The sequence below is a fragment of the Plectropomus leopardus genome, chromosome 11 (genome assembly GCF_008729295.1).
Source record: "Plectropomus leopardus isolate mb chromosome 11, YSFRI_Pleo_2.0, whole genome shotgun sequence".
Classification (NCBI taxonomy): domain Eukaryota; kingdom Metazoa; phylum Chordata; class Actinopteri; order Perciformes; family Serranidae; genus Plectropomus; species Plectropomus leopardus.
Genome location: NC_056473.1, coordinates 9,986,520 through 10,011,756, shown reverse-complemented (window position 1 = coordinate 10,011,756; position 25,237 = coordinate 9,986,520). Strand labels below are relative to the sequence as shown.

The 25,237-nt window shown below is 41.5% G+C and overlaps 1 protein-coding gene across 2 annotated transcripts in view; it reads left to right on the top strand.

Annotated features, from left to right (window-relative positions):
- The first annotated feature begins 14,692 nt into the window (after positions 1–14,692).
- Positions 14,693–25,237, top strand: part of prickle1a (prickle homolog 1a) — a 31,721-nt gene continuing 21,176 nt past the window's right edge. Inside the window, exon 1 of one of the 2 annotated variants that reach the window (XM_042496118.1) lies at positions 14,693–14,739. The gene's annotated coding sequence lies outside the window, so the exon portion shown is untranslated. Of the gene's footprint in view, positions 14,740–14,794; positions 14,973–25,237 lie in introns of those variants that run through there. The other variant, XM_042496117.1, reaches the window with a different exon arrangement.

The following is a 25,237-nucleotide window of genomic DNA, read 5'->3' as shown; positions in this document are numbered from 1 at the left end:
TAACATAAATCTGTACAGACTGTCAGGCCTTCTTGTGCTTCCAATTTGGCTTTATGACAGTGTACACTTGATATGTGTTTTATTATGAACAACCAGAGATATCTTGGAGGGACTGGTGCCGCGGGCTTTTATTAGATTGTTAAAATGAATCACAAACTAATAACATGGCATTTAAAAAAAATGTATACAAATATTCTGAATCATTTCCAAACGCTATCATGCAGATGCTAGTTTTTTGTAATTTAGATGTCAGACTAAACATTTTTTCTTCCCAGTACGGTGCTGCTGGGCTCATTTGCAACTGTTTATTTAACAGTCTGCAGTCTAGTCATTAAGAAGATTTAACAAATGACAATGAAAACATTCAGTTGAGACACAATCACCTCTTTTCTCTTTTGTTTTCTCTCTGTTTCACACACATACACACTCACTCTTCTGCCCTGCCAGCCCAGAAATATGTTGCTGACTTGGGCAAAGGAGCCAGTCAGATGGCTCAGCATGAGAAACAACAGGGAGGAAAACAGCCTGCACGGTGACTCATGTCTCTTAAACTATGTCATTCATGACACCGCTTCAATCCTGTCATCATGGCTTGTCTCATTCACAGTGACATCTGTCTGGCATTGTTCTGTGGTATCACCATAATAACAGACTGGAACCAGTCTCATTTTCCTCTGATGCTTCATTGTAACATTCACCAGAGTTTAACTGCCCTGGGGGGAAGTCATGAATAGCTGTTCACATTAGCTGCAGTCCCCTTTTATGTACAGTTAAGCAGTTGTTAAGACATGAGTATCACTGTGAAGGGTGAGTGTCGACAGTTGTCTCCTTTATTTAGGATCTTAAATTAAACAGAAACTAACTATTCTGTTCAAGTCATAGTGTAGGTGCAACCACTTCTGTTCGTCTGTCTCGTATGGAACTGTCTATAGACCTGCAAGAAGAGAGCAAGCAAACAATGCCTTAAAGCAACATGCATTTTTGGGCCAGAACAAGTTGGCCTTATGGTTTATGTTAGCAAACAGTTGCCTACTTACATTCAGCAGACATGCAGAAACTTTAGAATTTATTTGGAGTTGTATTTCTGGTGATGTGAAGAATTTAAGTCCAATATTTACTTTTCCTCAAGCTCTGTTTTGGTCTACACCACCTCTTGAAAAAAATACTGCTTCTGCTTCTTAAGCCGTTTTGTCTGTCTGTTATTATCTTGTGCAACTCAGCAGCCAGATTAAATGCTGGCATTGTACATTTTTGCATGTGTTATATTTATACATTATATAAAGCAGATAAGTTGAAACTTGCTGTGGCTTTCTGTGGTTTGCAGAAACATATAATGCATTTTCTTCTGGTGACTGGTCTAAAATGAGAGCAGTGAAAGTTCACAATGTAGTAAAGTTGTGGCCAGTAAAACCAAAACATTGAGCTAAAAAATATGAAAATGCTCTGTAAAACCAAAAGAAATGTAGAGTGATAATTGTGTATATGAGGATTTGTCACTCTAAGCATCTCAGTTCATATTGCATATGGCTATCTGAGCCCCTGTCATTATAAAATATTATTTAGTGCAGAATTAAAGCTTCCTGCTACATAGCTTGAGAAAGCTCAGTTGAAGCACTGCTTTGCTTTACTTTATATTACTTCAAAAGGAACCAAATAAGCAAGTTTATTTAGAAGTGGGTCTATAAATAACGTTGGGTCTTAAAAAAATGATGGTGATCAAATGTTTTTTTGGTTTTTTTTTTAAGAATATGTGCCTTTTCAAAGATGGATATTTTTTGCAGCGTGATCCTCTCTTGGCCCGCGCTCACTCTCTGAAATAAATCCTTGCCTAATATAACCCAGAACAATATGTGTGCCCCGACAATGAGTTATGCTCCAAGTTTACCCTGTATTTATATCTTCATACTGGCCTGATCGGCCCCATTGTCCAACTCAATTGCTTTTTCAGTGCCGGCTGAAAGAGGATAATTTGTCTTCATCAAAAAGCGCCCGCAGAAAATGCAAACACTTAAAAAAGCTTCCTCCACCCAGAGCTCTTATTTCTCTCTCTTGCAGGCATTTTTTAAAAATCCCAACCCATTATGATGGTGACAGACTATATCCACAGTGATGGACACAGCTCTGTCACTTCAACCGTCACCTCTCTGACCTGAAAGTATGTAGCTGTAATTTTGCATGTGCCTATGTGTCTGTGTGACTGCACACATGATCCATAGCAGAGTATCTCAAATGCCTCACGCCTGAAGTAAGGAAAAGAGGGCAATGACACTCTCGGTTGCTCGCGGCTGTTGGTCGCCTGGGTGCTCGGATCACTCCACACCACACTGATAATGCAGGAGACAGTGAAGGAGTGTTGGGTTAAACTGATGGATGAGCACTTGAAGAGGAGAAAGAGAGCAGTTGACAGCGGTGTATACACAGACGTTATGCTACACCATCTGAGTGGCAACACCTTTTGTTCATATGACAGCTCCTCAGACTTTTCTATAACTGATTTCCAAGTGGCTGCTGCCTCTATTGTATGACAAGCTTAGAGGAAACTCAGGGTCAGAGATTTCTACAACTACGCAGTGTGTAATGTGGAAATTTTTATGAGAGTTTTTATGTTAAACATCCAGAAAAAGTGCAGGAAAAGTACAGTAGGACTGACTTCTACACCCTGCTGATGAGGCCAAATATAGACTGGGTACAGTTATGTACTTTGCGCTGAGATTTTGGGGGTGCTGTCTTTTGTTGTTCTTTACAGTGTTGGCCATGTGGTTAATAAATCAACTGTCAACCAGCTCAATGAACATTCATTTTAACACTCTCTTTTAAAAGCGATAAATTAATACAGAAACCGAACTGATTTTTTGAAATAAATTATAAAAACTTTAGTGCACAAGAAGAGAAATGGTACTAAGACAAGCAAACAAACAGCTAAAGACAAGAGCGTAAAATTGAAACAAAATCTTTTATTGGGTAAAGCATAAATGGTTCATAATTGTTTTTATCATTGTTCGCTAGTGCGCGGTAAATTTCCTTTGGGTTGTGCTGTGAATGTGCTAATTGGACAACTAGCATGCTGTCGGTCTTTTGGTTTTATTTATTTAATGTCAAATACAGACTACTGCCATTGGCTGGTATGACGAGTTATTTCCTTTGTATGATACCCCCTCCAGTTTTCTTTTTTTGCCTTATTGCATGATCATATTGTGGTTTGAATCGCTGAACTGTGTTTGCATAGGCATGTCCCAATAAATGAGTTCAGTTGTGTTGCGCACTTTAATTTGTATTCTTCAAACTTCTGTGACTCAACATTTTGTTGACCTTTATTAATATGCAAATCTAATTTTGCACAGTTGCCTGAAGAAAGGAGCAAAAGACTCCTATTCAGCTGACCATGCAAATGCTAAAACCCCTCAATTTTAAGCTTTACAGTCAAGGTTGGAATCTGACTAAGAAAGAAATGAAAACCCTATTTATCAGCAGTGTGAAATATCACACAATGAGGTCACCTCCATGACTGCTGAAATCAACTTCCTGAATTCTCTTGTTTCAGAGTGTAAGAAAATTATCTTCTTAAACTAAATGAGTTTAAAGTGAATTCATTGCAGTTTCTCCATTTTGTTCCAGGCAGCAGTTCATGAGAGATATTCAGCATGGAAAACTGAAAGTAGCTTTTGATTGATGTATTTCACCATGAAGTCACAATCCATCACTTTTTCCTCAATCACAATCATCAGCATGTCACTTCCATGGAAAACATTTATCTCCTTTCCCCACACATGGCAGCTTTTGAAAATGAGTCATAAATATTATAATGGTGTTTGTCTCTGAACGTCACAGAAGACTGGCTGTTAATGGGCCAGCATGACCTCCAACTCTCTCGCTTTCCATTTGTCTCTGTAGAAATCTGCAACACTACAAAAACTCCCTTTTGAACCTTTAAAATTGGTGTATGCTTACAGTGGCCTTGCCACGTAAACACACGCACGCACACACACACACACACACACACACACACACACACACACACGCACACACACACACACACACACACACACACACACACACAGGATCAAAGGTAATGATTGCTTCCTCAAATATCAGATTCAGTAATTCCCTGCCTGGCACAGGTGTTGGATTGTTTTCCAAATTTCAAAAGGTCAAGTGTGTGTTTTTAGAAGCTGATCTCAGGGGAAATCCTCTTTTTGGCTAATTAGACAGATCCGTCTCTCAAAGGCTACGAGTTGGCTTATTTCGGCTAAAGAAGTGAAATCTCTCTGGTGACACTTTTAATGAGCACAGTGTACAATAGAAATCACACAGTGGAAATGGTAATGATGCACTGTGACAATAGTAATAGCTGGGTCATTAAGAGTAGCACAGAACCCGTGCACATGGTCCAGCTTTCTTTCATTGTCCCCACCTCATTAAATTCCAACTAAGTGAGAAGACGCAGATCGAAAGACGCTCAAATGAAACCAGGCAACATTCACAGATACAGTGTGTCTAATTAGGAAAGTGTTGATTGACAGGCAAACTGTCTTTATGAGGACACATTCCCAGTCATGCAGTTAATGCCACCTTGAGTGTGTGTTTACATAAGAACCAGCAAGCCAGTCAAAGCGACGGAGATGGAAAGATGGTGCAATGAAATGTGTCACTCGTCTCTATTCTGGGCTACTCTCTTCAAATCGCGCATCTGGTCGTCACTGTTCGGTTGGCAAAAGCACATCTAGGACACTGTGTTCAAGGCCGTCAAACATGAGAAAGGCACTCAAGCATTATAAAAGAACCAGACAGCTTAGAAACACACTTTAATATATTTTATGACATGAAATCAAGTAGAGGAGACAATCTTGATCAGAAAAGTAACAGCATCAGTTGTTTGTTCAAATACGTAAAACAACCTGTGTGTACCTTTTCCTGGCAAGTGACCTCCTGTAATGAGCCTCATCGAGGATAATTGTAGGTTATAACAAGCATAATTGTACTTTAAAGAAGTATTTCACCACTAGAAAGGTTGTCCTTTCATAAAACTGGGCTGTCTATGCAGTCAAAATATACAAATACTTGATGCTTCCAAGTAATTTGGTGCTATATGACCAGAGAATACACAGTAAAAGGGCTGGGGCAATCACTTTTGGTCAGGAGTAAAAACATATTCAACTACCAGAATGCACTGAACTGTACCAGACCAATAAACGCTCATGCTGATGGGTGACACAATGCAAGCTTGACTTGCAGAAGCTTCAAATATTACTGAGGGGTATTTACTGATGTGTTTTATGTCGTTGAACAAAACATGAAAATCTGTTAAGGTTGTGTTAACCACAGACCTCATCTAAGGCATCTAACCAAAAACCCATTGACTTCTAGTCAAAGGAGTGCTAAAATGCTAATTCATTACCTGATTTTAGAACTCATCGGGTGCATTCGGAAGTCCTCAATCTGAGTGCCTGAGCACACTCATGATCGTTAATTCATGAAGAAAGAGAAAGGACCATTTCTTCAAATAACAGTGTCCTCCTCTTAGTGTAAAGCATATGATTGGAGTTACGAACGCACATTTTGTGTTCATGGTGGGGGGCATACAAAAATGCGGAAGTACAATCTATAGCTGTTTTACAAATACTGTCCACATTGTTATGATTAAAATCCCTTTAATTGACTTATTTTACCCTCTTTCAGTGTTCAGATAATGTTAGTTAACAATTCACACATAGGAGAAGACTATGACAATGATTGAAGAGATATTAACTAACAGGGAATGTTGGGAAAAGGAGATCATAAGCAGTTGGCTTCACATATGGTGTCCTGTAGTTGCTGCCAACAGCGAGAGCTGAGATGGATTAACACATTTTATTCTCACTGTCCATTCCAACGTTTAGAAGTCTGGGTGGCCGTGCCTTCTGGGTAATGTAGTGTAGCTTTGGAGTCTGACGAGGCCCGGAGTGGTTGGGTGGTAGTGGTCCTCTCTTCAGACTCATCCAGCCTGTTTGACCCGAGTCCAGGGGGGTGAAAGGCGACACCTCCTGCCCACAACCTTGTGTTTTATATCCTGCTCAACATACTTTCCATTCACCATATAATTGCACCAGCAAGGACAAGCGGGCAGTTTTACATGTCCTCTTCATGTTATCTATATTTAGATCTTTTTCATAATGCCTGTTTCCATCTGCCTTTAACTCTCGCTCACTGGCACATTTTCTACCTCCCTCTCTGTCTCACTTTCTGAGTATTTCTCTCCCTCTCCTTTTACTTGTCCGAGGGTTGTTTTGACATTTCCGCTGTTTATAGCCTCCACAGGCACAACCATCTGCGGCTGACCCTGACCACACTGCGTTGTCCCCCAGGCACAGACCCATGTTATTATCATCCCGAGCAACATTCGTAGAGTGGAAAAGGATTGTCACGACCACAAATACACCAGTTTCACATTAGGGCGGCAGAGCTGCAGAGGGAAGCACACACAAATCCCTCATCCTGGCTCAGCGCTTGGTCGGTGAAATAAAACAAAGGCAAGCGGCGAGCCCGTGCAGGGATGGGGCTGCTGATAAAGATCTGTCAATGGCGCATTTCCACAGGACAGAGGGTTGGAAGGAGGGAGGGAGGGAGAGAGAAAGGAGAGTTTATGTGATTGTGGAAAGGGGTGCAGAGCAGGGGCCCTCGAGTTTTCCACAGAAACGACAAACAAGCATCTCTAATTGAAACATGCTCCTCCAAAGCATGTTACCTTGCAAGGAATTTTGGGAATGGGACAGATTCCTATGCTACCCTCAGACTACCTTTCCAAGACGACCCCCACCCCCCCAAAACAACATCCCCCATCAGCCTGTCACTTTTGCAAAGGTGCAGAAAGAGTTGTACTGGCAGAGCCCCAGGTTGATGATCCTCAGGATCTACAAGAACACGAAAAAGCCTTGCACGGAAAGATACCTTTCATCAGAGCAAATTCCACGATCACGGTGTCACAAGTTGAAGTAAAATCCAGAAACCTTTGCCTGCTAGTGCTGATACTAGAACCAGGGCTGTAAATCAGGTTATCTGGCCTTTCTCAGCTTCTAACAAGTCTGTAAAAAGTAATGTGCGGTATGTAAAGTGTCGCCCAGAATTGCGGCTGACCTCATTTTGTTAATGTATTTTTTTGCGGCGGAACAAAGCTGTTGATGGTATTTTACTGAAGCAATATGACCCGGCTCTGAATTCCACAGGCACACATTAAATTACAGCCTAGTGCTGCTGAAAGCTGCACAGGATTGCAGTTGAAGATGTACAGCCCCTGTTATGAGGGAAACAGACACTATCCACTGGGTCGGCCCTTTTTTGCAAAAGGTTCCCATTGCCAAGTCGAGAGAGGATAACGCTGAAAAGGGATTAGAAATTATACAAATAGCTTCCAGGCGACATCTCTCAACCACAAGCCTGTGTTGAGTTTATAAAGGTGTGGATTTCTTCATCAGTTTCTCCCTTGGAGCTGCAATCATGCAATCACACTCTGGGTATATCTATGCATGAAAAATTGCCTGGAGCATTATGTCAGTCTTCCCAAGTTCTTTTAACAAGGGGATAAGTGCTGTGGAGGAGGTGTTGGTTGCAGTCTGACGTGCCAGAAAACTAGAGCGTCAAAGAGCCACCAACAGTGATACCGAAACCAAACACTGGAGCCAGTGTGCTGGTTATGATTGGACAAAGTCTGAAAACTGAGAGATGGAGCAAATACAGGAGCATCAGGAGTCCTTAGTAAAGACAGGGGAGAGGAGGAAGGAAGCAAGACATTATAGATGCAAAAAGAAAGTAGAGAGAAAGCAGAGGTCGTCTTATGTCCCTCGTCTGGGTAACATAAGGAATCTTAATAGTAGTGCAGGTTGTGTGCTCTGCCCTATCTCACAGGCGACAGAAGACTGGCCTGGGGAATGCAGCATGCCTAAAGGATCTTCAATCCACAGCTGGGGAATTAATAGCAGAAGCATTTCAGTGTCTGGGATAAGAATGAAAGGCTGAGGGAGGACACAAAGATGGAGAAAAGGGAACGGAAACCAGCTAACATCAAGGTCTGATCCTTTGACAATTTATGTTTGACCACAACTTTGGAGGGGCATGAAAAATCCAGCGGGAAACTCTCCCACACGAACATAGATGCAGACCAAAGTATTAGAAAAGACAAAATAATGCATTGAACTCAGATCTGTTTGGTGGCATGGCTCAGTCAAACCCTCTCTGTGTTTGTCTTTCGTAAGGGTTCCTGGGTTTCTTGCTTGGAGGCCTACAAACCTTCAGGCAGTGTGCCTCAGACTGGGAGAGCATTGTGTATGATAATTCAGACTCTCCACCGGCACATGCACATTTCATGGCGAAATTAGATAAAATAAAACCCACAAATTGGCCCAAAATCAAATTCATGTTACACAGATGCAGAAGCATCACCCCTGCCCAGCCTCTGATAGGTGTTGTAAAGTGGTTGGATGGTTGTAAACATCTGTAAAGGTGCCTAGCTTTGCATGCAAAACTCTAATTTTTCAGTATGTAATTTAATAACTGGTATTTCATCATAATTGGGTCACACCAAGTCTAATTTTATGGTAGAAATATTACTCCATTAAACAACATACGCTTCAGGGAGCAGGATTATTGCATATGTAAACTTCCCTTGGGCTACACCTAAATCAAAGAGTGGAAACTCCATTTGAAAAAATGCCAAGGATGCAGCTCCTTCATAAATTAAAATGAAATGGGAGAAAAGCAGAAGTATGATTGCAGATGGTGGATACAAGATCAGGAAAAGACATTAATTTTGAATAACCGCTGAAAAGAGCCTCTCCAACCCAATGTGAACTAAAATTTCATGTGTGTTCTTGTGTAACCTCAATCGCTGAATTGATAGTTTGACATTTGGGAAAAACACTTATTCATTTTATTTTCATGAGTTAGATGAGAAGATTAATTCCAATCTCATGGCTCTTTGAGAAATATGTAGCTAATGTGAGTGTTGGTTAGCTTAGCTTAGTTTAGTTAAGCATAAAGATTGGAAGCGAGGGGAAAAAGCTGCATGGCTCTGTACAAAGTTAACTTTGGTTTCTTTACTTGTGTGCTGAGCTGAATAATAATTTGCATCAGAGTGAGTTCATTCACCTTAGGTCCTGCTTTCTCTGATGCTGATTAAACATGCTGAATTGGCCGTAAAAATGCCAACAATGGCCGACAATGGCTGACAAGGGCCAAGGGTGGGGGACACCTTAAACAACTAGGGCAAAAAATACTCACTGATGGCCTGACATTGACCGATGGCTGACTCAGCTTGGTGTGTCAGGGCTCTAATGCATTGTGGGGAAGAGAATGCATGTGCACTGGCAAAATGAAAGCATCCTCTAAATGATTAAAGGGTTCCCTTGTATTCCCTCCTGCTCTGCATGTAGACCATTAACAGACAATGATAAAACTAGCAAGCCCCAATAGAGATACAGGGATGGAGGCCAGCAAATATCATGACATTGCAACGAGCAGTTGGCTGCTTCTGCCACGCTGTTACAATTCCATAATTAGCATGCTGTCAGCAAACAAGCCTTCTCTTGTTTCAGTGGCTGTTTGTAGTTATTTTAGGAGAGCTTGAGCAAGAGCCAATTAGAGACTACAAAGGCTAAAGTAAAGCATATCAATTATAATGGTCTGGTATTCACAGAATGCCTGATCAGCAAGCCAAACAGAGTGCCATGAGCCTATTGTTCCTGCAGCAGCCCATGTGGGCCCTTGAATCTATTGCTGTCTTTCTTACAGTTGAAACCAATCATGACTGACTGGCTGCATCTCCATCCCATGCATTAACTTGTTTGTGTTGGTAATGTGATCCCATTTGTCAGTCTGTGACAAGCTGTCCAACAACAAAACGAGTCAACAGACTGAGTAAAGCCGGGCCTTTTGGGGCTCTGGGATGACCAGTGGTCCTTAATTGGTCACCAGTGTTTGAGTATGGACAGCAGCCAGGTGACTGGTCAAGAGGTCCAGCTGCTCTGTTGACTGGTCCCGCCTTTGCCGTCAGCCATCAGCCTTTGCCAGAGTTACTTGTTTGTTTGTTTTCCTGCCTTTGTTTGGACTGGAGATTTCCTGTGTAAACTCAAAGAAACAAGAACCCTTTAGAAAAAGACTCCCCTCCCAAATTGTTTGAATGCGCCTTGAGTGTGGATTTATTTTCTCTCTTTGAGGGAGTAATGTACCAGCAACAAGCAATTACTGCATATCTCAAATGGAATTACGGGGAATATGTTTCAGGGGCAGACATAGTTTCCATCTGTATCTCTTTACAGCTCAATCACCAGAATAAATGTTGGCATTGTATGTTTTTGCAAACAATGGATATGTAACATTTGTATTAATGTGAGAATATGTTTAAACTCTATATTTCTACAATGCTGACCCAATCACGGCTGGAAATGCTGCTGATGTCTTGGTAGTACAATCACCACTGGGAACGCAGCAATAGCTCGCTTAAATACACTTTTCGGTGGCACAACCACTGCAAGAAATGCCGCCAATGCCTTGCTAGAAAACTACCAGTTTTGATGCCACAATTGTCACTGGAAATGCAGCAATGACTCACTAAAGAATACCCAGTTTCGGTGGTACAATTGACACTGGCAATGCAACGATGGCAACAAACAAAAACTGCTTGTGTTGTTGTTTGATGGTCTCCCACAGTGGCCACGTTGATGACAAAGCCGGCTCATATACACATAATCACAATGGATTCACGTTAGAAACACTGAAATGAAACTTACAAAATGTTCAAACGTGTCTGTGGTTTCTCAGAAACGTACAATGCCACCATTTTCTCCTGACGTCTGTGCTGCTCTTTATCTCACATCGTGCAAATACCCCAGAAGGTTACAGGAAGTCATAACTAGTAATATTTTTTTTTTTAAATCTAACTATCTCAGCAAAATTTGTTCATATTCAATCACCCTGGGCAGCAACCCTCAGCAAACATGCAACCACACATAAAAAGTAGAGCAAACATAGACGGCAGAGTGAACCACTTCATTAAGACCAAACTAACACTCCAGCAAATATCCTCACTCAGCCTGGCAACCAAAATTTTAACTACATCACTGTTGGTGGCTTGAGGTGTTAAACAGAGACTTGTGTCTCTTAGAAAGACTAATCACTTCAGGCCAAATATCAAACAACCCTCGTGGTATGCCGCTGTTTACTACTCAACTAAATGCATTTACACTTCCTGAGTATAAAATATAGATGCAGGGATTCACTAAAGCTGAATGCAGAATTCCCACAAGCCTGTAAAACTGGGTCTCCAAGTCAGCGGCAGTACTTAAAGAAATACTCCATTACCTGAAAACACATAGGTTTTTACATTAAGGATTTTCCTTTAATAATTGATAGAAGAGAGCTTCCACTGAAAGACAAATGTTCTCCAAGACAGAGGTGTGCAAAGAAAAGTGTGAAGTCATTGCACCCTTACATGGGTCTACATGCAAACAGTAAATAGCACTTATAAAGAAGAAAATGTCATCTGTAATTAAAGCAGATTTGTTGGTGAGCTCCTGTTTCAGGGGTTGCAGTGCCTTAAAGCTCCTAATCTTGTTAAAGGGATCGACAATTCAACTGACACACTCACTGCTGCTCTGTCACACAGCATGACAAATACAAAACAGCTGTGACAGGAAAAAAACATATTGGTTTGTTGACCAATTGAGGCCCTAATGCTCAGCATTTCCCCAGGATTACATTTGATACACAGCAATCAGAATCAAGTTCTATGTTATTAAAATCATGGGGGGAAAGTCATATGCCACATAACAAGAGATATGCTGGAAAGTATGCCGAGCATCTTTATGGTCCAGAGTCATGTAAGTGATGCTGCTCAAGGATTTTTTTTCCAGCGCAGCCATAAATATCTCATTAGACAAGCTGGAGATAAGCTCTTAAAAGAGGCAAGATAAGTGATCGAGAGAGGTTTTAACATTCAGGTCTAGCCTGTCGAACATTCTGGTTTAAGGCAAAATGCAAAATGACTCCTCAAAATAATCACTGGTTTTAAAATCTATCTGCTACAGTGCTATGTTACAGAAACTTGAAATTTGTTTATAACTGTCCTTATTTCAGATATTGTCCTATGATAAATGCCTCCTTGCCTCAAGATAATTCTGTCAGGGTTGCATTTTTGGCCTATTCTGTCTTATTTAGATTATTTCCAATGTTGTTTTTTAATAATGCAAATCAGGGAATTTCTTCTTTTTTTTTTTTAAATTAGGCCGATCTCTGATGCTAAAATGAGAAGAGAGAAAAATCATCGACCCCGTCCCCAAAAGAAAAGGTTGGCCATATATGTTTTCTGTAAACCAACAAATAGCAAAACTGGTGGTTTTTTAGCAAGACATCATCAGGTTTTCAGTGGCTTTTTAGGCGCCAAATGTGGCTGTTTTTCAGCAATCAGTCGCTGTATTTCAACCCAAGATAGTGCCAGGAGAAGTAATTGTTTTTTACCAAGACATCGCCGTTTTCCCAAAACATTACTGCATTTTCTGCTGGTATAGTACCATGATAAGCAGTTATTTCTTTTCCGAGACATTGCTATGTCTCCAGCTGAAAAGTTCCATGAAAATGGTTGTTTTTAACCAAGATATCGCTGCATTTTCTGCAGTAACAGTACCATGAAAAGTGGTTGGTCTTTACTAAGAAATTGCTATGTCTCCTGCCGAAAAGCACCACAAAATGCGGTTGTTTTGTACAAAGATATCACTGGATTTCCTGCTGGGATTGTGACACTAAAAGCAGTTGTTTTTTAACAAGACATCGCCGTTTTTCCAAAAAAATAACTGTATTTCCTGCCAGAAAGTACCATAAAAAGTGGTTGTTATTTACCAAGACATAGCTGCAAAAACATTAAGGTTAGTTTAATGGCGTTCTTTGTAATTGATAACTTGGGCTTTATGAGGTAAAGTGATGGCTAAATGAGGTATAACTCATGTGATACCTCAGTAGGATTAACTTGAAAACCCTTGATATCTGCAGCTCTGATGAAGTGGATACACAGTGACCGGTTGCAGTGAAGTGTGATACCAAATAGTCGCTTATATCCATCTGGTCCATATAAGATCTGGCTTGCAGTGCGTTCCTTTGCCTAATGCTAGTACTGTGCAGAGAATGACTGACAGGTTTGAACTTGTTAAACCTGTTCTTACTTAAGATGCACTCACACTCTCAGATCTATGTGACGGTCACTGGGTCGCAACCGAGGTCAGCAAGAGATGAAGCGCCTGTTCCAGTGAGGCAGAGAGAGCCATGACGGTCAAAGGGCAGCCAATTAAATGAGTGCATTTGTCACATTTATGTTTTATGTTTCAGCCATCAGGTTTTCGAGATGGCAGAAGTTCAGATATTGATTTCAAATACGATAAATGATCCAGATTTGGTTGAGTTGTTTTGGGGAGCAGTGTCACTCTTGATGTCATGGAAAGGTCTTATCTGGGTTGCAGGAGGTCAGAGAGCTCTTTAAAGGTCCACCGGTCAAAAATCTTATCTTAGTTGTATTTGGGTTGTCAGCACATGACAACCTGATATGATTAGCGCTCACTCAACAGTGAGCTGATTCTGCAAGCAAAGCAGTTCAACAAAACCAACCTTTTGTGTGACGATGAAAGCTACACAAACCTGAATCTTTATGTATTATGCTCATGCACTGATTTATGGGTGGTGGCTATTTTCTCCTTGGATCTTTGATCATCCCAGAACATTTTGTCTAACTCAATAGACAGTGCAGTAATAGCCTCTTTTCAGTGTATGCATATAGACTTACCTTTCATGGTGTACTGTAAGCAGGAGTAGTGTTACACAGTTTGTGTGGAAGAACATAAAGCACATTGTGATATTTCATATTGGTGATAAGAGGGACAAATAGGTTTGAAAAAAAAAGATCATATTTCTGCACAGAGTGACAAATTGTATGTGGGGATGGAGGTGCAAATGAGGAGGTCTTTGCACACCAAGTCTTTGTTACTGAATTATTGAACACATAGGATTACTGAACAGGCCCTACAAGCCCAGGGACCAAAGTGTAAGGGGGGCCCTCACCTGCAAAATGTCACTCAAATAAGCATGTACTGACCAGGAAGAGATTCAAAATGACCACAGAGAAATGCAAATGAATCACAAAGAGACTAAAAAATAACAACAACAAATGCAAAAACAATCCGAAAGACACTACATTATCCCAAAGAAGCACAAACACAGCAACAAAAATTTACATTAGAACTACAAAGAGATGCAAAGATGCAAAGCAATAATAACAAACAAAATAAAAATAAAAAGGAGAGGATGGGGGGGGGGGGGCCTGGATGGACAAAATTGTGGGGTGATTGATTTAGAATAAAAGGATTAAATTTTAAACTTCATAAAGGCTTTAATGGTTTATATGTGGGCTAGACTGAGACAAAAGTTCATATAAAGGTAAGGTCAGTCTGTAGGGAAAGGTAACAGAAGAAGATTAAGTCACTTAGTAGTTTTTCAAGCACTTAAATTACGCAAACACTTCTTAAACTCTTCGCTGCAGCAGCAGGAGTTAAACTCTAGGAGCACTTGTCCACTGTGCTCCAGACTGCTCCGTCTCTCCAGGATTGGTGGGGGCTGCGTGTTTAAACCAATAGGCAGGGAGAAACGCTAATGTCATTTCACTGTGACCGCCGAGAGGAGCACCATAGCGCACCGTGCGCCGCTGTAATGACTGAGATGTGGTGACAGCGGGTAAAGTCAGACCAGGTTTTCTCTCTCTCTATCTGCGCTCCTCTTCAATGCAGCCAGTATCTGGAGTTTAAGCTTATCGCTTTGCACAACCTCTGGGTTCAGCTTTGTGGCACAGTGGTGTACCCTCTCTGGACGTTTCATCTCATGCCAATGAGACGCAGCGTGAATCGCTTTTCTCACTTCGGGAATATTGGTTCTGGATACTCGGTTCGCTGTGACTGAACGCTTTGGGGGTGAGTGGACCAAGTCATTTGGTGTGTTTTAACAGTTGTTTTGGGACCATAAATCCACGAATCTGGGTAGTTTTTGAGTAATTTTACCGCCAGCGATTCAACCAGTCTACGTTTTACGCAAACAAAATGCTCTAAATGATGCACTGGTTGGAAAAAAAACGGGACGATTTAGACCTTAGTGGTGTGTTTGTCATCAACAATATAAAGTTCAAACAACCCAACTTCCACTCTATAGAGGTCACTCGTGTCAGCCACATAAAGCCATCAAACTTGTTTAATCCTCCAATGCTCCTTTTTGCGTTTTTACGCAGCAACGTTTCACTCTCCCCTCTGAGTAACCTCATTTCTCTGACGCTGAAAAAGACTTGGGTCACTCAGAGACGTGGGGCGGGTGGAAGTGTGCCGTCCCCCCGGGCCTCCAGATGTATGGACTCAGCTGTCGCCTGTCACTTTGGTGACAACTGGTCGGCGCTTCGTGACCGCTGCTTGTCCGCCACTGCAGGGCACCATAGCTGTCAGGAGTGCTGTTGAGTGAAGGAGAATGTGGTCACACAGCGCGGCCACATAACGCGCGAGAAGTAACTCTCACTTTCTTCATTTTCATCCATGATGGATAGGGTGGGAACGACTGGATGTAAAAATCACTTAATCTAAGATTTAGTACTGAAGTGTTTTATGAAAGTAAGAGAATTAATCTGGGAATGATGATTTATATAAACATTTTAAAGAGCAAAGTCTTGAGTCAGTTTCTCAGCTGCACTATACTGCAAATATGTAAACAGAAATGCCCGTCTTTAGTGGATGTTTAAAACCTGAGCATGAGCTGAAAAGAGTTGTGGACATTTTTGCAGTGCAGTCAGCCCCTTAAATAAAACTAAACCTGCTTGATGCTTGAGTGAATTCATCCCTCCTTGTGGACCTTATGCAGAGCTAAACATCCCATAAAGTGTTTCCTTTTGAGAACAATGACACACCCTCAACTTTCAAACATTTCCATTCTGAGCTGTTATACTAAGTGCTAAACCTACAAGGCACAGGAGAGCAGTTATTGTTATATTTAACTGACGCTGTTTAGGATAATATTTTGCTCTCATTGGAGCACCAGTAAACATCACCATAAGCCATTAAGTCCCGTGCATGCCCTCTTGGGAGCTGACAGAATGACAGACCCACTTGGCTCACACCAAGTGCAAAAGAACGCAGAGTCAGACTGGCCTGAAATCTGTCACCATGGCCACAGCTGACAAAAACAGAGCAATGCTGATCCCAGGACAGCCTGACAGCTAGTGTAGTGGGCAGGAGATAGCATGGTCTTTACTTGGACATGTTGGATAGATTGTGGGAGTGATTTGGGGTATTTGCAGGACAACACAAGTGAAAATCGATTTAGATAAATGAAATTAAACATTGGACTTTGACAGTACAAAGGAGGAACTGCTGGCTCTGCGCAATGTCAGCGGTTCCACTTCAAAGTGTAACGCACTAGGTCAAAATCTTGCTGTAATTGTACCAGAAGGTATTTTCAAACATGATCACTTTCATCCATGATTGCAGCATTTCAACCATTTTTCTCACTGGGACTGTGGCCAGTAAAGTTAAAGGGTAAAGAAACAAATACTCAGAGTGAGTGTGAGTGTTATGGACAGAGATACAGGGAGGACAGAGCACAGAACCAAGGTGGTGGTGTCACCTAGTGGCTAGAATAGAGGTTGACGCCTTTGTAGCTCAGGAGACATAGAATCTCAAGTGAAGCATTGTTTTTGCAACCTGAACTACTTCACATTTTCATTAAAAAAATAAAAGTATTACTTTGAGTTTTTTTTAGCTAAGGACCAGGGGTGGATTATAAGACATTGGGGCCTTGGGTGCAAAATATGTAAGAGGCCCCACCACCTGTCTTACATATAAGTAAGAAAGAGGGACTTAGTGGTGGTTGTGCCTTGTTCTTTGTTGTTATTTTGAGTGTCTTTTTGTGGTTTTGTGTCACTTTTTTGTTCTTTTGCATCTGTTTGTGGTATTTTTGTGTCTCTTTGTGGTTATCCTGAGTGTCTTCCGGCATGTGTTAATTTGAGGGACATTTTGCAGAGGTATGCCGGGGGGCATTTGGGCTGACACTTTGGGCCCCATTAGGCCCTTTCAGTAATCTATTCATGCCCAAGACAGCTGTTTAACTCTGGGTCTTTTCTGTCATTTAAACTCTGTCATACATACAAATATAAAATCGTGTCATGTTGAACTCCATCTGAGACCCAAAGGAAGTGTTGCCAAATGATTTATTCTACATTTCTTGGGATGTATCAACATACTGTATAAGTAAAGCGTGGGTCTCATGCTTCACAGCTGCAGTTATTCAGTGTTTAGATGACATAGCAGGTGAGGCTTGAGTTAGGGGAGATGTGATCTGAGCTTTACTTTAATGATCTGTTGCAGGTGAGATCTCTCTGAGAATATTAAACTATTTATAGACTAAATGATTTACAAGTTTTTGGAGGAGCTCCACGTGTCACACGGTGCTTGCTCATGCTTCATTTCCAAGCCTCGAAGAGAATCAAGCATTCCATTAATAGAATCAAAAGACTTGAAAGTGTTTAAGATTTTTGTGTGAACACAGGAGGGGAATAAAATAGCTGGCCTTATCACAACTTTTCTTGGACACAGCAGAAAGAAAATAGAGATCCTCCTCTGCCAACTTGATGTTTATGAGTGCTCGCTCAATAAATGTGTAATATGTTGATGGTTTATTTGAAAGTGCATATAGTCTGCAGGATTTTGGCAGCAGAAAGGCCTGTATTTTTGCATGAGCACCTCATAATGCGCCTTTCAACTAAATGAGCTAGCTATAACATTAGCACTCTTGTGTGCCATTGCATTAGTGCACAGGAAGAGTGGAGGTGGAGACAAATCACAGACATGAAGCCAGTCTCAGACATAAACATTGGGGCATTGCGTGGTGTGTGTGTGTGTGTGTGTGTGTGTGTGTGTGTGTGTGTGTGTGTGTGTGTGTGTGTGTGTGTGTCTGAGAGAAGCTGATGGACAGCGACAAAGCTTTCACCTATATATGTGTGTACAACTGCCACACACTCATACACTCTCCGACACCTCCAGACAGACACCCAGCTGAGTGTGAATGAGCAGAACGTAAAGTCCCTGTGCCCGTGTGTATACGTTCCCCACTGTTGATTTAAAAGCCCAGTACCAGTGAAATGTACACAGAGGCCTGTTTGTGCAAAGCTAGAATGAATCACCCTCGCGTCCGTGTAAATCGCCTGCAAGCCAAACACTCTGGCAGCCTTTTATCCCCAGACGTGGTCCAGCTCACCGCAGCAGAGCTAAAAGCAGAGCGGGACAGGGCCGTGTGTTGTGAGGAGCTGTCAGAGGACGCCAGTCTTTCATGGCTCTGGATGGGGAGATGTGGCACGGAGTCGGGTTGCCATAGACAAACTCCAGAGAGCAGAGCGCATTGACTGTAAACTGTTTGTGGTAGGTTGGCAGGAGGCTGGATGAAATATGGCTTGTTTAAACGCTGGTGGTCCCTGGATCTGTGGTCACTGGGGCCTGGCTAAATGGACGTTAGCCTGGATGGTCAAATTTAGGGCACTGTTACACTGCGGTTGCATAGATTTGGATACATATTGTGGATGCTACTGTCTGTCTCATACTGTAAAGTTCCTCCCTTCAAACAGCATCATGTATGAGCGCCTGGGGCAGTTGCACACATTGGATGCACATGCTAAGCATTATTCTAAAGTGATTAAAGGTAGCTAGTGATTTAGCGCTTCCAGGCACAACTGTGTTTATTAGGAGCTGCAGGATGATGTTAGAGGGAAACGGGTTTGGCTCTCACACTGGAGTTTAATGCCCCAACAGATCTCTGGTAACCACACAGCATAATTGCGGGACTAACCGTCAGACCACCATGATGATGAAAGTCATCCTTGACACACATGTTTCATTATCACCACCATGTATAGGCGTGATGCTCAGCTCTGGATGCAGAATATAAGATGCAGCGCTGCAAACTGGTTGTTGTTGATATGTCTGTTTTTGATAAAAGGGGAATAACAGCTGCTGAGATGCCAAATGTCAGATGGAGTTTTTGGACAGTTTGTCCGAGCCAGCTTGAAACGGACATGGCCGTCGCCGCCTGCAGGAGGTTTTCTCCTCTGTCCTCCTCGTCTGTAGGGATCCATCTAAGCAATCACAGCATCAAGGCCTAGGAGCAAAAGAAAACAGGTTACCTTGAGATAGTCATTAAAAAGCCCAGCTCATTTCCCCGGCGCACAACAGGGGATTCAGTTAAAGCTTTCCGGACCCGCGGCTGGAAATATGCAAAATACACACTGCTCCCCCTCCCCTTCCTGTGGCCCTTGTTCCTCCTTCCCTGTTGGCATTGTCACAGGGGTGGAGTCAGTGAGCGTGGATGATATGGAAAAAGGTCAGCGGGGTTTAAAAATGGACTCTGCAGGGCAAGGGATTTTTTGGACTGACAACAAAGATATTTCCTGAGATTTTTTTTTTTTCTTTTTTCAGAAAGGTTACAGTTACAGACAGTAGGGACAGTTGCTGGATGACTGCCAGAATATTCCTCTCTGAACATTTCCTCATTAAAAACTTTCACCCTGATGTATTTTACTATGCTGTTAATTAGGTTTGGAAACAAATGTATGCATACAGAAGTTTGGCAAGATTCCCAAATCACACAGTGGTGGATTTAAGCATAATAACTCATTTAAAATGTCTCCTGAAATACATCGTAAGAAGATTAAAAAGGATAAAAAGGAACACAAAGCAATAAATCGATACCTTACCCCCCCCCCCCAGGGGAAGATTTAAACTGCTCCTTCTTCTATTCTTCTGTTTTCAATGGGGGAGTTTTTATTGTGAGCTAATTCGAAGATAAATCCTTCACGGGATCTTACATCCAAGAATAGCTTGTGCTCTTTATATCACCAGATATGTACTATGGCACATGCTTTACATTCATAATGAAATACGAGACCCATTTGTTGTATCATCTGGAGCATTAAATTAGTTTTGCTATGGGAGCCTTGCACATTGACAGATTTACAACAACTGACACATTTGTTTCATTTATGCTGATCAGTTGCTTAAAACAAAGTTATGTTTATATCATGCTTACCTGAATGTTCTTATCTTTAAGACAGTTGGAAGACAGCTAAAGTATTTTCATGCAAAGAAGGTAGATCAATCAGAAATGATGGTGTTGTTAAATGCAAGATTGGAGATGATTTTTTGCTGTCCCCAGTTGTAGTCAAATGACCCCTAAATCAGCATTCATCACTCAAGTAAAAACAAGCATAAGACAGCAAACATCCAAGTTGTGCCAGGCCAGAAAATTAATAGATTTGTCCTGATTTTCATCGCAACCAGTAAGCATTACAAAATCTTTCATTGTTGATGTGAAATGACTGTTTACAGCTGCCTCAAAAAGCTCAAAATAAAGTGTTTTTTGCTTTTAGAATATTTTGATATCAGTTCTTAGTAAAACAATTTACTCCAAATTGGAACCAGGATTCAGCAGAAGCTGGATTTGATAATCCATAGTCAATAAAATAGAGTTGCAATCAGGGTTGGAAATAAGCACCAGCCATCAGCCAAATGCTGGTAAAATATGCAAGCTGCTAAATTTGCTTCACCAACCACAAAAACAATAGTAATCTGTTTAGAGGCTGGTAGATTTTGGAGTCCACCAACCACACTGGTGGGTGGACATTTATTTCCAACCCTTGTTGCAATCATAGTTTGATTACTTTTTAACTATAAAATGTATCCCCAGCTAATTTAATAATTAATTAATAGGTTTGAGTATTTTTCTAATGGACAAAAGGTCAAAACTGTCTGATTCCAGCTTCTTATTTTTTTTTACTCCTCTTGTGACAGTTAAATGAATATATTTGGGTTGTGGACAAAACAAGACATTTGAGGGCATCATCTTAGACTTTTGGGAAACACTGATCATCATCATTTTTTTTTAGCATTTTATGACATTTTATAGACCAAACAACTAATTGATAAATCAAGATAATCAAGAGATTAAATAATGAAAACAATGCCCACTTCAGACAAGGTATGTTCCCACTTTTGTACATGAAGAGACACAGGTACATACAGTAGGTACATTGAACCATTACTGACTAAGGCTACATTATTTCAGTCTAAAAATGTTCTCTCTGTGTGTCTGTCTCCCACCTTAATTCAGGAAGTCTAATTTTGAATGACTTCCTGTCAGGTTTTTACTCACAGCGTTACTTTTGTCTTCATTATTTATTTTCTTTTTTTTTACCAAACATTGTATTGAAATGTTAGATTGAAATGCATTTGTCACTTAAATTGGTTTACAGCATTTCAAGTCCAATGACTATGAAATGTGTTCTCCAACCTCTATTCTTACTCAACTTTCAGATTTTGACAGCTTTACTATCGCAGGAGTTACATTTAGAGTTTGATGCTTTACAACCTCACTTATAATTGATCCCGTCACACAGAGGGAATACATTGTATCAGTTGGAAATACATCAGAGAAAAGGTCGATGTTGTAGGATGACATACAGATGGGTCAATATTGACAAAGGCCAACTGAGGACATGTCTTGCAGAGCAGCAGCCTGAGGCCCACAATGAGCCCAGTGAGCTGACACAGAAACAGTTCGTTTGGCCACAACAACCTGACGGCAGCTCCTAGTGAGAGGCCGGTTCAAAGAGCCGGGCTTTTGTTTGCTATACTCGCACTGTCTTCCTGTTAGAGGCTGGGCTCCCAAAGAAAACAAGAGCAGTGGCTCACCAGATGTGTACATCTGTCTGTGTGTGTGTGTGTGTGTGTGTGTGTGTGTGTGTGTGTGTGTGTGTGTCCAGTCCAAACACACACACTTGACCGTTCAGGAAGAAAGTTTCATGATGTTGGAAAGGAATAAAAAAGTTGAGAAAAAGGCACCTCAGATTTTATAGAAAGGGTTTTTTTGTGTTTGTGTGTGAGTGCCCACTCTGTCACATGTTCCTTTATGCTGGTCCATGATGCTGAAAACGGTTTGGTGTCATTAGTGACCTCAGTATTAGCAGCTCCAAAAATAACACCCTGATGCTGACAGAAACGGGCGTATTACATGTGAGGTTTCTAAGAATAAGCTCTGCCCTGGAGGACTGCTATCCTTAATTGGGGGTGATAAGGCAGCCAGTTGTCCTTTTTTCCACTGTGCACATACAGTACATTGTGCCAATATACACACACAGGCATACACTCACACACATATAGATCCCTGGCACTAATGACCCCATGTCTGGCCTGTATATCTGCTAAACTGAGTGAGGCCTCCCAGGGGCGTCAGATTGGATCTTACACACACATACAGTGCATAACATGCACACTCAGCTCACACACATATTATCAATATCACAGGCAGGCTTTCCATACTCCATCCCATGCTAAACTTGCAACAAGAACAAAACTTCACCAGTGTGCGTCATCTGTCTACACCACTATAGTGGTAAGAAAAAAATGTAAACAAAACATGAACTGAGACCTTGCTATAGTGGCATTTGCAGTTGTGGTTGGGGAAAGAGGCCAACTATGAATGCCAATTTTGCAATGAGAGCTCAAAGTATTTATTAGCATCTACCAGCATTTAACTTTCACTAGTCATGCTGATCAGTGCGTCATGTCATTTCTGTTGGGTGGTTAGTAGATGTAAGTCGTAACAGCAGTCACACAGTTTGATGGTCATCCCAAATTTCTGACACTGTAGGAATCCTTGAACCTCTCTCACTGTGCGACGTAGGACCACTGTTTTAGAGCCACGACCAAAGATATTGCTATGTTTCTTTCACATTGGTCATCTTTTGTCTGGAACAGCACAGAATTGCATAGTGTATGGGCTGAAGACATAACATGAGCCAAATAGCAAATAAACACCATGCTGAGTGTTACGCTGGGGGAACTCCAGTGTACTGATGACAGTTTGAAAAACACAGATTCTGACTTCCAGGGTTTGTTACGATACAAACCTAAGCAGTGAATTCTGTCAACTTGTAAAACAATGGGTATTGCAAGATCTGATGTCAACAAGCAATAGGTATCAGTGATACTCAATTCATAATTCACTATGAAAATAAACTGATTACCCTTGGCAAATTTATGTATGTATATATATATATATATATATACACACATACATATTTACTATTATTGCAATAACATGCAGAGTGTATTTTAAAAAAGCACCAAACAGAGATTGTTTATTTTAAAAAATATGACCTAATGCCTTCAGACGTTTGGAAAGACTGAACTTAGCGTCTGTGAAAGATTCACTTAGGTTTCTTATATGTGTTTTTGCTTTTCCAGACCTGCTTTGCTTTGTCTATGCTTTCACTCGGTGGGTTTATTATTAAGAAGGTTATGTTTTCTCTGTTTTTGGGTTTCAGTTTACTGTGTTCTTCCCCTCCTGTGTTCTTGTGCTGCGTTTACCCAGCTACACACCTGTCCTGCATCAGCCTCATTAGTCCCTACCTGCAGCTGAGATTTTTCCTAATCAGCTCTCTGCCTGTTCTTCTGCCTCATCATCTTATTCCCCTCGCCTGAACATCTCCACCTTTTTCTCCACCTGCACTTAATCCCCTCGTCAGTGTAGTTTGCATTTAAGCCCTGGTTTCCAGTCCAGTCTCTGTTTGATCCTTGCTTTGGTTGTGTGGCCCTCTGTTTACTGTTGTCTTGCTCTGACCTTGACTGACAATGTATTGAGTTTGAGTGACAGGACATGACAGGACTCAACTGCCTGAACCCTTGAGTGTCCTTTAATCCCAAAAACACCCCTGTGAATTACTTACTTCTGGCTGCAAAAACATCATCTATCACCAGTTCACCCACTGACAATATATCACAAGTGTCAAAAAATATACGTCAAAGCCACAAACGACAGAGAAAGGCGTGTCAATGTGGAAAACAGATGCACAGATCATCAGTTATATGTTGCCTCCCAAGATGTAAGACCTCCAAACACGTATAACCTTTGTCCTCTTCAGAAAGGCAAATACAGCAGACACGCAAATTACAACCAACATCAATACATTCTCAAAGTCAAACAAGACTGCACCTTCAGTTGGACATCTCATAATGAGAGCAGGTCTGGATTTGAATTTGAAGTGAGTCACGTGAGGGGGTTAAAGGGTCAACAACATCAGAGCAACAGGGAGCCTTACAGCAGAGATCATTTGGCCTCTCCTTTGCTCTCTCTGCTGTTTTTACTACCACCTTAATGACTTAAATTGTGTCCAATTAAGCAGTGCTGGAAAGAAGCATCCCCGCTCTCAGTCGTCAGAGTTCCCTCTGTGCTGTGGCACTGGAGCATGTGTTTAATTAGAACGCTCTAAAAAGACTGTAACGGAGTGTTTCTCCAGGAATGTTAATCATTAGTGGGATCCTGACTGAGCAGCTCTTAACTGTTTCGGAGTATTGTTGGATTCCACGGTTTGCCTTTTGAAGCTGTGTGGCTGAGGAAAATGCTTCCACGTGTTGGAATTGCCAACTTTCCCTCCTTTTAAAAAAAATCAGCATCCTCTCCTTCTACATCAACTTGCTCGTCATGCCAGAGTTTTGCCTGTTTTGTTACAGCGGTCTCATTCATGTGTCTGTTTGAGCCCGGGGCTGGAAACACACAGGAAATAGTTTTCTTGCTATGAAGGATATAGTGTTGAACTTCAAGGAAAGGTGAGGAGCAACACCCAGATGTGTGAAGTAAAAGTGGGGTGTGAGTTTTAAAGTGTGAGGTCATAAGCTAAAAATTTAGTGAAGTCTTGAAGGTTGAAAGTGTTGAACCTGGACGTTGACAGGGTTCTGTTTCAGCCAGAGTGATCAAACCTTTTTTCACATGAAGGCGTGGAAAACGTAAGCTCTCCTGGTCATGTGGAAAATGTTAAGTTTCTTGAAGAATTAAAAAATGATGGTGAACACACTGGTTTAAGGTGTTAATGGGGCTGTTTTGTAATTGTATGTCTATATTCTTAGTTGGTCCACGGAGACCACACATGACAGACTTTGCTGATCCAGTGCTTTTGTCAGTGCCGTGAGTAGTGTAAGAGCAGCCCATTCATCCTCAGTCCGCACTGTGTGTAGACAGCCACAGGCTTTTGTTGAATTATAGTGTCCTCAAATAAAGGGGCTTCCTCCCTTTAACAGCCCCAGGAGCTCTGTCGCTCCACTTCCCATTGTTCACAATGAGGTCCGCCTTTACAACTAGGTGAGAGGGTGTCAAATTG